The sequence below is a fragment of the Anarrhichthys ocellatus genome, unplaced genomic scaffold (genome assembly GCF_004355925.1).
Source record: "Anarrhichthys ocellatus isolate YVR2014 unplaced genomic scaffold, GSC_Weel_1.0 scaffold66, whole genome shotgun sequence".
NCBI lineage: Eukaryota > Metazoa > Chordata > Actinopteri > Perciformes > Anarhichadidae > Anarrhichthys > Anarrhichthys ocellatus.
Genome location: NW_022280096.1, coordinates 769935 through 782622, shown reverse-complemented (window position 1 = coordinate 782622; position 12688 = coordinate 769935). Strand labels below are relative to the sequence as shown.

At 41.2% G+C, this 12688-nt stretch overlaps 1 protein-coding gene across 1 annotated transcript in view; it reads right to left on the bottom strand.

The window, feature by feature from the left end:
- Positions 1 to 11315, bottom strand: part of flrt2 (fibronectin leucine rich transmembrane protein 2) — a 49561-nt gene extending 38246 nt beyond the window's left edge. The window contains exon 1 of the mRNA XM_031872776.1: positions 10967 to 11315. The gene's annotated coding sequence lies outside the window, so the exon portion shown is untranslated. The remainder of the gene's footprint in view (positions 1 to 10966) is intronic.
- Between the last annotated feature and the right edge of the window lie 1373 nt (positions 11316 to 12688).

The following is a 12688-nucleotide window of genomic DNA, read 5'->3' as shown; positions in this document are numbered from 1 at the left end:
GGAAGATTTTGGTATTGGAAGCGTTCTTGCTTGTGTTTGTAGTCCGAGTAGTACACTGACCAATCATGTTTGAGCAGGCTTTGGTTGCATGCAGGTAAACGGCCCGTGTGGAGAGCAGAAGAGACGCAACGCTTTGACCGAAATACAATCTGGGAATCTATCGGCTGTTGTCTGATGATGATTTAGCTTTAAATGAGCTTTTTTTAAATGTGTCTGCGTTCATAAGCAGATATCTGTTTATAGAGATTAGCCGAAATGTCTTCTGGATGTGGAATTTGCTAATCCACTAAACAATAACTATTGACTATCAGTAATCTGTTATCCGGAATCCGCTGGCTACATCAGAATCCCTGAAATATTGGCCATAGCCCGCATCTTTCCCATACATGTGGTAGATACAAAGTGTAATATTCTGGAGGACCAGAAACTCAAGTGCAAGTACACAGTACAGTTCTTGAGTAAAAGTACTTACTTTCCACCTCTGCTGCCACATGAAGCATGGCTGCACATATTAGATTCTTCATTCCAGAAAAAGGCTCGATGAGTCACAGCACGTGCAGCATTGTTGTCGCCACAAGAACTAATCTCGATGGCTGAACACAAACTGCAACATCGCTTGTAAATGACAAATAAAAGAGTTGCTTCCCAGAGATCAGAATTAAGGGACACATTGAGATTTTATGAGGTGGGAACATAAAATGTAAGATACAGGGGAAAGATGAGGGTAGGGGGAGGGGTGTGTGGGTCCGGAATGCGTCAGCAGCACAGAGCCTCCAGTCCAGTGTGGTTGGAGCAGGACATGGTGGAGCGGGGCTCTGTGTTGTGTGCTGTACGCCTGCTGGCAGCCGCTCTGCCTTTCATTGGCCAGTGCTTTTTTGGCTGCTTTCAGAGGGTTCCAAAGCAAACAAGAAGGGTCCTGCTTACAGGCCGTAAAACCTGCGTCAGCCCCCACAGTCATGCACAGTGCTGTGCTCCACAAAATGGCAGCACGCTTTTTCACATTTTCTTATCAAACTGATGCAAAATGTAAAAGTGATTTTTAATTATGGTGAGGATTTTTTAAATGTTTTTAGAATTTCTCTTTTTAAACTACACTAAAAACTGCTATAGTGAATCATTTTCCATTTCCATAAGATATGTGGTGCGCCCTGTATAGCCTGAGAGGACTGATTTTTTGGTTAGATGCCTGAAATGTGACCGGCGCAGCTTTTCCAGCCTTCGTCTAGCGGTCCAGGAAACACACCGACCGTTGTAAATCCTCTCACGTGATGCTACTCAGCCAATCAAATATGTGTATTCCGATAAGCGTCGCCCTCGACTCGAGTGCGTTATTCACACACACGGCAGAGACGGAGAGAGACCCAACAGTCGGAGAGAACGTGAGTCAGAGAAGTTATTTCACATGGTGTGCTAGAGAAAGAGAAATGTGCACAATGAGACCAGAGCCTTTAACCAAGAATGGACAGACTCCTAAATGTTCATTCTAAGCACGGGCAGTTTAAAATAAGTGTGTCTCACATGTTCAGAGACCGTGACGATTAATAAAAGTGGTAATGTGAAGCGTCACTACGAGACAAAGCACAACTCTTTTGAGCAAGTGTACCCACTCACATCTAAATGAAGACACAGAAAATAAACCTGAGAGCCCAAAATGATCAGAATCATAACGCTTTAATTCATTGTTCAATGATGTCAACAGAGAGAATGGAGCGAAACAAGTGTTAATAAGCACAGATAAAGTCCATGCAAAAACATTTATCTTGTTAGAAGATGAGAAGAATATGATATTGTGGCTTTTTTGATTGACATCACTTCACACCTGAATGAACTGAATTTAAAGCTGCAGGACAATTAGGGGAAATCATTTTTTCTAAAATTAGGTACTTTATTCTAAGAGTCACATTTTTCAAAAGCTTTCTGTTATGTAAGTTATTCTTAAATCCAGCCCTTATTTTACTTGAAACGAGAGAAGAACATTTATTTATATTAGAGTTGTATTATTTATAATTCATCCAGTTCAATTTGAAAACTGACAATAAATATCGTTGAGATATTATTCAATTGAACTTTATATATTTGATTTGAGAGTTGTTGACTACACAGAGACGTTAATACAACTGTAGGCTGATTCAATATATCTGGGACTAAATCACAGCGCACGTGAGACATTATTGTGATGTTCTGGACCTTTGCTGAGGAGATTCTCTCTAAATGGACCTTGCTGGATTTGAATTGACTACCCCTGGCCCAATGGTATCTTTTTACTTCTGCGGATTGCATTCACGCTTCAAAAAACATAAAAGTGGTGTTCATTAGTGAAGATTATGTTGCTGAACAAAACGTCTCAGTATCACAAACGTTTGTTTACTGCAGAGCTTATTTTCTGCAATAATCCTAAATCCAATGTAAACATCCTGATGGCTGTTTGTAGAGAGAAGCAGTGTGGGGGCTAACTTCCTGTTGGCCTACGACAACACGTCATCCCTGCAGCACAATATTACTAAATCATTTAGAATAAAAGAAAAGGGACAAACAATGGTGATCAGCGATTGGTTGTTGGGAAAACACATTCACAGCTCATTCGCGTTTCTGTCTGGCTGCTGATTGGTCGACTGAACTTGCTGCTGCTCTCCTCCGCTGATTGAACACAGTCAGTGAGAAATACTGCTGACTCTTCTCAGGTGGGAGGAGTCAAGGTGCTCAAAGAGAGAGGGTTGCAGCTGAGGGTGAAGGGGTCTTAAAAAATGTCAAATCTAGAGAGGAAGTGCCGACATTTGTCATCGACTGTTGTACAGGGGGCTCAAATTACAGATGGAGCGACTCAATGGCTAACAACACTGACCCCCCAGCTGATTGGCTGCCTGTGTGTCCATTTGAGTTGAAGTAATATGATTGAAATAGGAATAATGTACCAATCAATTGACTGCTCCTACATTGTCAGTCTGATTCCATGTCGAGCCAGTATTGAATGGTTGTTTGGAAGGATTGTGGGGCGTCTTTGTGGTCTGAATTGCAGGTATTTTTCAGAATATTGTTACTGCACCAATCAAAAGCTGTGATTTTGCTTTTATACTTCTCTGTAGAGAAGAACCCAGTGCAGGTAAATGTTGAGCGATTCATCTGAAAGGAGGTTCCCTCTAATGCTGAGACACACACACAGCGCCGGGAACGCCAAGAAGGTACTTGCCAAAAAATAAAATGTGCGGTCAGGATAGGCAGTGCCTAACCATGTTGAGATTGCATGAGTTGTATTTATAGATCATTTCTTCATATTCATAACTCACAATATTATATTATATTTATTCATTTGATTTTTTATTTCAAGTACAACTAGTCAGAATAGTATAGTTTACTCCTTTTGCCATTTTTCGGACATGTCATATTTATTTATGTTGATTATTTATTTATGTTCATGAGAATTAGTTCAGTGACAGTTTGCTATATATTTACTGAATATTATATTTGGTATTTAGTTTAGTTTTTTGACTTACGTATATGTTCAAAATAAATAAATAACAATATAGAGAAACAAAATGGTTGTGACACTGAGAATGTTTGCTCACGCTCCACCTTTTGTCCACTCACATACCAACACTAATTCACTGCCGCCAGCCGAGCAGGCTCTTTTGTTTTCCATTACTCTTCTCCTCAAGCAGCGACAGCTTGTGGATAAAAGGGGGATACTGGGATGTGATAAAATCACTAAGAGCTCTGCTAAAGCATGAAAAATCCACTGCCCACTCTCAGATCGCCTTGAGAACATTTCATTATGAGTGGCATTGACACGGCCCTGGGTGAGCAGCACAGGCTCCATCGAGCACACAATGCCGAGGCAAAAGAAAACAAGGAAATATTAAAAAGCACCATCGATGTGACCGGTTACTTGCAAAGTAAGAGCTAGCTTTTACAGGGAAACAACAAGAGCAGCAGCGCTATCAGTCAGGGGAATGATATTGAGTTGTTGCATGTTAGTCACAGATTTAAGCTCCAACCTGCGTTTACCAGCACATGGAATCGGAATCAGAGAGATTTAATTGCAGACATTGCAGAGGTTACCAGGAGTACAAGCAGGATACTTTGTTGCAGTGGAAGTGGATGAGACCAGGGACCAACTGGGCTCAAATATCAGTGTGTGGTATAAGAATGCTTTTTGGGTTTTGATGAACTGAGTAATGACAGAAGTGCATATAAAATATCAGATTATATATTGGATGTCTTACAAAAGTAGAATTGTGTTGAGAGAGTTGATTGCACATATGATGATGGAGCTGCAGTGCATCAGAGCTTATTGGGTACAGGCTAAAAGAGGCTGGAGCCATAATTATCCAATGATATGCACATAAATTAAAATGTGGCGCTTTCACAATCAGCAAAATTCATTCCAGAGACTACATTTTTGAAGGGCTCTCAGCATTTTTCAGCAAGTCTACAAAACATATTTACTGGATGAGGTTGTGAAATGCTGCATCCTGACATTTAAAAAACATTTTTCAGGAAATATTCTGCATTCTTTTTTTTTTTTACAGATTTTTCCATAAAACAAAGCATGTCTGTAGATTTGCAAATATTTGCAGAAATCTAAAAGTTTGCCATTAAAATAACAGGTAATTAACCATAATTTAAGATTACCGTAATATTTGGAAACCTATTATTCTTGTATGGATTCTAAATGTAATTTTACATTAAATGTGTGGTAAGTGTGACAATATGTTTTTATTAAGTGACACGAAATTTATTAAGTAAATTCAATTTAAAAAACATTATTTCACGGATTTCTTTCTCTGAAGTACTGTCATGGGAGTCTTCACCGCTACGCTAGTGCTGGTAGGCCTGCAAGAGAAACAAGCCTGAGGCCTAAAGGGATGGTTCTGCTCTTTCATAAGAAATGTATCCATACAAATGTATGGATTTAGACACACACACACACACACACACACACAGTAAATTGTAGAATTTACCAAGCAAGATATGCCAAATGTGGCAGCTCGCATTAGCAGCTTTATATCACTGTTAACTCTGTAACTGCATTGTTAGGATGGACATTTTCCGCTATTTAGTAGATGTTTTATAACTTATAAGAAACACTTTTATGCTGCGTTTCATGTTCAGTTGTTTGATCCTTGCAAAAACATTTTTTAAATATTTAATTAAATATATATATTTATATATATATATGTATTTATTATGTATAGAGGGTTACCCAAGCCTGTATTATAGTGACTGTATTCAGATAGGTTAGGGTCATTCACACTTCCGCAGAGGTATGCAGATCTGCCTTCCGCCCCCCTCCCTTCCTCCCTGCCGCCAGGGGCTCAACAATTTATGACACAGGCCAACTCGGACTTCACAGGCTGTAAACAGTCGTTAACTGACATGGATTAGTAAAATCTTTCATGCAGTATGAGGGGCTTGTTTAGCTGAAGGTCTGTCAAATTGTGTTGACAGGAGGAGGGCGTGGCTCGAGACAAAGAGTGAATATGTTATTGACCGAAAGAGTGACGGAGGTAGAGACACACACGTTGAACTTTGTAAATAAAAGTCATGTGATTATCTTATTTGGATAAAACAGAAACGTGCATTTGATTGAAGTTTAGTTGATCTAATAAGTTTCATGGCTAAAGAAAACCTTCTGTGTTCGTAGCTAATGCTAACGCTTAGTTTATACTCGCTGTAGTGAAGCCGGCACGACAATTTTTGTAACTTGGTGCACGCAATCACCTGACTGTCACAAATAGTTCTCTGATATAAACACTATTTACATGTCTATAGGGATTATACAAAGAAGGCCAATTCACTTTGAAATGCTTTAGAAACAGGTCTTAAAAATGTACATTTGAGTAAATATTTTGCAGCCAAATCAAATAGTTTACAGGATATTCAACCTTTCTTCTCTATAATGCATGTAATACTTGACTTGCTTCTTTACAGTTCTTGTACAAAAGCAATAAAGTAGTTCATGAATATGAGATATAAGTTTACAGATAATTACAATCCATCCTCGTCATTGTGGAGGTTCATTGGCCCGCCTTAGTAGACCTTCCATTTGTAACTCATACAGTAACGTTATGTGTAACATTGTCCATTGTATGGTAATGTGTTACTGTCTCGTGGTAAAATGAACCACCACATTGACCTTTATTAGCATACTAATGACCCACCATGCCAGGTGGACTTCACTAAGAAGTTTGTAATGTTACAAGTTATATTTTGTCTAAGATGGCATAGTCCTTATTTCAGTGAGGAAGGTGTTCTTGTGCTTTTTATGTAAAGTGACTTTTTGAATGTAAAGAGTTTGTATTGTGTAGAGAACTAGCACACAGGAAGTAAGGCCCAGTAGTTAGAACAAGACCGTGATGACGACTCATCTGAGAAGACCGTACACCTTCATAGCAACACTGGTAAAAATACATCCTGTTTTTAACCCCTTCATATTCAGAAGACAATTAACTTGTTGGCATCTATACTGATCGTGTGTTACTCTTTTGTTTTTACATTACCTTTTGGTTCGCAGAAGCAGCCAAAGCTCTCGGCTTTTGTGGAGACATTTTCAAAGGAGGACATGCATGTGAAATCAAATCAGAGGACATAGTCGGCACTACAGAGAAGATTCAGGAGGACATAGAGCTCTACAGAGGACGACCACGTACCCTAACCTCAGTGAGTCCAGTGACCCGCTGGTGGAACATGACAGACACCAGGAACATCTGTGTGCAAGCATCAAAGTTTAGAGCTTCAACTGTTGTTGGCAATGGCTCTTTTAAAATGTCCAGTTCATTTTTGTAACATTACAATTCTCTAAAAGGACTAATATTACATATAAATAACAAGCACATATCCTGTGTTTATGCATTGTGTCGTAGTTGTTCTTACTGGAGAAACCACCATCTTACAGGATGACTACAGAGATGGGCAGCCTCATGACACTGATTGTTAAAGGTATCGGCCTTTTTTAAATCTTTTTTTGATGTACTATACTTGTAATATTTCTAAATATAGTAATTCATTAAATTGACTTATTAATACTGTTAATGTGCAGTCTTTAATTCTTTTGTAATTATTGCTTCTTTACACATCATTTCTTAGTCATTGTACCTAAAAAAACATTATTTTTATGGTAAATACTTTGACTGGGTTGTTTCATAATGTAACAAATAAAAGCCCAAAACATCAAACCTCAAACATACTCGTTTTTAATGTATTTTAACACAAATGTTCTGTTTTCCCATGGTTTCACGAACATTTATTAACAACGATATACTGTTATTTAATTTGCTCATCAGCCTCTAGGTTGGTACAAACTAACCTCTAACACCAGATCTCCGGCAGAAGAAGATGGAAAACTCTGGGATGTGATGGGGAGAGCCTCGCGATTGCATCAGGATCTGATCTTTGGCTCTAAAAAGCATTCACCTGTTTCCTCCTGACGTCACATGATGACATCTTTAACCTGACAGATGCGCTGTTTGGTCATCTTCCAACCAAGGCTGTGGACATATGCTCTGTGCACTTCAGAGGCACCATGTGTGCCAACAACAATCAGCAGAGCAGTTTGACAGTTTTCATGATAATTTTGAACAGAAAAGACCTGCCACCACACATATGTCAGAGATGAGAGGAAAAGAACATTCTGTAATGTTCCTGACAACATCACTTAAGTTTGAAGTTGGTCTCTATACCTTCTACCACTTGTGGAAAAGACTTTCTGTGTTAAAGTGCAGAAAGACAAAATGTTTTTATCTATCAGAATATTTGCTCTCTCTCTCTCTCTCTCTCTACATGTGACCTTCAGCACGCATTGGGGCGGTTTGAAGCCCGAGTGTGAAGCGGTTGGGATGAACGTCAATGCCTTCAAGTCTGGGGCCATGGTTCTCTGCCGGAAAACGGTGGATTGCACCGTCTGGGTTGCAAGTGAGTCACTGCCTCAAGCCAGGGAGTTCAAGTATCTCAGGGTCTTGTTCACCGGTGAGGGTAAAATGGAGCGTGACATGGACATCTATGGTCATGAGCTTTCGATAGTGACAGAGAGAATGAGATCGGTCATACAAGCAGCCGAAGTGAGCTTCCTTTGTAGGGTGGCTGGGCTCAGCCTTCGAGATAGGGTAAGGAGCCCAGACAACCGGTGGGATCTCGGAGTGGCTTCATTCAACCTCCAGACATGAGATACTTGTAGGGAGGTCTCTGCGGCAGCTCCATCTTTCTCACATCAGTCTTCATGTATTTTAATTCACATGTCTGAGTCATTGAATATAATCTGATAATGATTGGACTCCAAATGTCCAGGTATTATCCAGAGAACATATACACTGGCAGCATTCCTCCTGAACTATTCACCGTGTTTATTTTACAGCAGGCAGTAAGAATCGAAGCCCTATTGGCAGAATGAAGGTTGCCATGCAGATGTATATATATATATATATATATATATAGGGTCGTTTTTTTATCGACACTTAACTCCAATTAACCTTCATTCTCCTATTCGCCTGTAATCACATTATCCTCTGGCATTTAACTCTATTTTTCTTTCATCCAAGAGAGGCCGTATCCTCCTGCTACATGCCCAGAGAACGGCGAGACAGTGCAAGAACAAGCTTCTCCTTGTGCTGGATCTCCCAGTTGGCCAGAGAACCAGTCTATGGTCCTCTCTCTCTCTCTCTCTCTCTCTCTCTCTCTCTCTCTCTCTCTCTCTCTCTCTCTTTCCCGTCTCCCCCTCCTCCCCCTCAGATCTCTCTCAATGCCCTCCTCACGCTCTCTTTTTAGCCCTCTCTCTCTGCTCCCTTGCAGCACATCTGAGGTCTGCCCGGGGGCCGTGTCCAGCGTCAGACAACGTCTGACTCATGTCTCCAGTTGGCTGCTGACCGTATAGTACTATAAGATTTGGCCTGTCGGAGTATTGATTCAATATCCTGCCAGGATGCTGATCAGTTCCAGGGGACTTTAAGTCTGCTTAAATAAGGATAGTTTATTAACACAAATTTAAAAAAAAACTATCATATCCTACTGTATTGTTTTAATAATTTATTTCTAATACATTCAGACATAGTGAGTCAAAATAAGGATTTTCTTTCTTGTTATTAAATGTTTGAAAATGGACAGTTTGAAACAGAGGCTTGAATCCCCACCCACCCACACACACACCCACACACACACACACACATTCCAGCTGTCAGATACGTTCATTCATGTCTTTCTATATGAAGCGTTTCTGACTACCTGCCTGTCCCCTAAAGCCATCGTACGTGATCCAGCTCACTTGCAGCACATGAATCCGTACACTCCAAGAGCTGCATGTTGAGCTGTCACCCTCACTGACACATTAGTGGCATATTGTCAGAATTGCTGCACAAATGATGATGCAGGAAATTTGCAGTGATTCTGACAGATTTGGAAAGGTCGCTTCAGTTTGGCTCATAATTTACACTTCTACTCCGCTACACGTTAGAAAGAAATACTGCAGTGAAGTTCAGTTATTAGAACGCTGTGACTACTAGTTACTTTACAGATTATGATTCTATATGCAAAATGTGAGATGATGTGATAAATCACGGTTACATCCAAGTCTTTCCCTTGTTGATTAATCGTTGTCTTATTTAACTAATTCATTGTTTGTTCTATTAAACAACTTAGAATAGTGAGAAATGTTCAGCACAACCCTGAGCCAACGGTGATGTGTTCAAATGTCTTGTTCTGCCCGACTCAAGGTCCAAAATGAAAAAGATATTCAGTTTACAATGACATAAAACAGTTAAGGCCGATAATGCTTTTTTCTTAAGTAACACTTGAATGCAGGACTTGTACTGGCGGTGAAGTATTGTTACATTGTCCTGCGAGTCACTTTGTACTTTTGGGATTAAAATCCATTCTGTAATCCTGTTCTTTGTAGATGGGAAAGAAAACATCAGCTAAAAGTCCCAGAAAATACGGAATATTTATGAATTCATCTGTTCTCCTTAAGTAGTAATGTGTACTCATTAGTCTCGTCCATTGCCAGTGCTGGTGGGGCTTTTGGCGTGCTGGCAGTGTGTGAAGTAACACGTGTGAATAAAGCAGCTTTGTAAATGGAGGGTGCGTTCAGGACAGTGTTCCCCTTTTTTTTCCTGAAAGCTTTTGATCATAGAGACGCCAATATCTCCCAGCAAGCACGGTGTGTTTACCTGGGACCAGCAATAGAGCACTTCACAGCCGTTTAAATAATGAGACTGTTGCAAATGGTGTTACAGATAATTGTTTCAGTTTCACCCCCGACATTTTCAAAGTTATTGGTGGAAACGCTCACAATTGTTTTAAATAGCTTCCTGCTATAAAAGAGAGATTGTGGCAGATTTCAGAATGTAAATTGTTCAGAAACACTGCACTCTTATATTATTATTATATATATATATAAATGATAATGTGTACTCAACCTTTTGTTTTGTCTGCTGTAGGCCACCCATTAGAATCATCACCCTGTTTAAAACTGTGCTTCAGAGGGATTTGTCACCCCAGAGGTTGACAAGACAAGTGTACGAGGTCAGAGAGAGACACAGCGAACAACAGGCAGCGAACTAGAAAGAAACTTGGCGCCCATGAATAATGCATGGTTAAAAGGTTTATCTAATGGCACTCTTTAAACTTTTAAAAGTTGATCTTTGCTTCCAAAGAGATGCTCTTGGCTTAAAAGCCTTTCTTTCCTAACTGACTGCTGTCGTCCTCCAAACTCAGCTTGAGAGAGCAACACTGATTGGTTTAATTATGTTTGCAGTGATTAAGCATCTTAATGGTGCTCATCACAATATGAGATGTGAATTATAATGATTCTGTGATGTGACATTTGAGCTACAGCTTTGGAAAACATTTCTTTTTGTTTTTATTCAGAGCAGTTCTTTTTTTTTTCTTTACTGACACATTTTAACACACAGACACACAGACACACACACAGACACACACACACACACAGACTACCAGACAATTTAAAAAGAGGGACACTCACCGTCTTTGGATGCTCGGTGGTCATGGCAGGGTCAGAGAAGAACAGAGACAGAGAGCGGAGAGCCCGACCTCACGGCATTACACTCCCATCCCGGCTCGGCTCCCGGACACGAGGACGAGACCGACGGGGCTCGTTAACTTGAAAGCGCAGGGTGGAGGGCGGCGGAGCGCTCGCCGGAGTGTGTCAAGAGGAAACTGCAGGCACCAAACAGTCAGGCCGCCAAGAGGCAGCGCGAGAAGGAAAACGAGACAGACAAAGGCAGAGAGGTTTCAAAGACGCCAGCAGTTTCTTCTTCCTCTTCCTCCTCGCTCTTTCTGGTGTAACTTAACCCCTCCGAGCAAGCAGACACACAGAACCAGTTCCAGACCTGTCCCCCACCGACGGCTGCCTCTCCCCCCTTCTCTCTCCGTTCTCTCAGTTTTTTGGTATCATTTAACTCTTGATTCGGCGGGCCGGGCGATGAGCTCACCGCGGGGCTCAGGTTTCAGCGCCTTCACTGGAATGCGAGGGCAGCGACGCGGTGATGCAGAGGTGCTGGGGAGGTCAAAGGCTACCGGGGTAGTGTGGAGGAACAGAGAGGAGAGGAGTGTCTGTCATCTGGGGGAGTTCCAGTGGAGGGATATCTGAGGGGCCTGGAGTGCCGAGAACAAAACAGGAGTCACAGGGGTCACGGGTTACGGATGTTTCGGGGCCAGGCAACATCTGACAGCTCTGGAGGCTATGGACTTGAAGACACGGAGTACATTTACACTCTCAAAGACACACACACACACATAACCTCTCCTAAGTGCCAGATTTATTGCTCACTTAGAGAGCAGGGTGTTTTCCTCTGGGAGAAAAGCTTTTTTTTCTTTGGTAGAGTTTTCACATTTGTGCAGTCAGAGGGTACGTAACTACAGAGGGTGAACACAATCACAGGCATACTAATACTTGTATTAGCATGGAGCACATTTAGCACAGAGTTACAAGGGGCTTTAGAATAATGATAAAACTTCAGTGAAATGGATAATTAGATAAAATGCAATTATAAAAGACAGACAAATAGGTTCTTCGTAAAAGCAAGAATGTGTTAAGGACAACAGTAAAAGTACCTCCTAGGAACACAGAGATTTTCTACGTGGTTCTGAACCATGCATGTATAAAAATAACTGGACACAGCGGTGCAGGCGGGGCCCCGTTCTTTCCTACGAAAGCTGCTCAGTGGTGCAAGAAGCAGAAAAAGTTTTGCCTGCTGGGTATAAAATCACCCACAGCTTGCACATCCATGTTGCCCACAGAGCAAGCGCACTAAAGACAAGGTAGCTCTGAAACACTTTCTGAATAACAAGCCAAGCGAGCTAGTTAGCGGCCTTGCAGAAGTTCTTTGTAGTAATCTTAGCTAGGTAGACCTAATAAACTGGCAAGATAGCGTATGTTGTGACTGCGTGCTAAACACACTGTTAACAGTTTTCATAGGGACACATTCTTTGGTAGAATCTACTTGTAATGGACATGGTAGACAGTGTGCTCTGTTGTTGGTACAGGCTGACAGTGGCACTGAAGGAAAGAAGTGTTGCTGGTACTGGGGCGCAGGCATACGTCTCAGAGACCTGGACAACCAGTGTCCTTTTGAAGTGGCCCTTTTATTCAGCTCTTGGAGTCCATGTGTTGTTTTGTTCGGACTAGCAGGGACACCTTACTGTTGTAAGCCTACTGTATATGCTAACAGTCTACCGCAGCCAT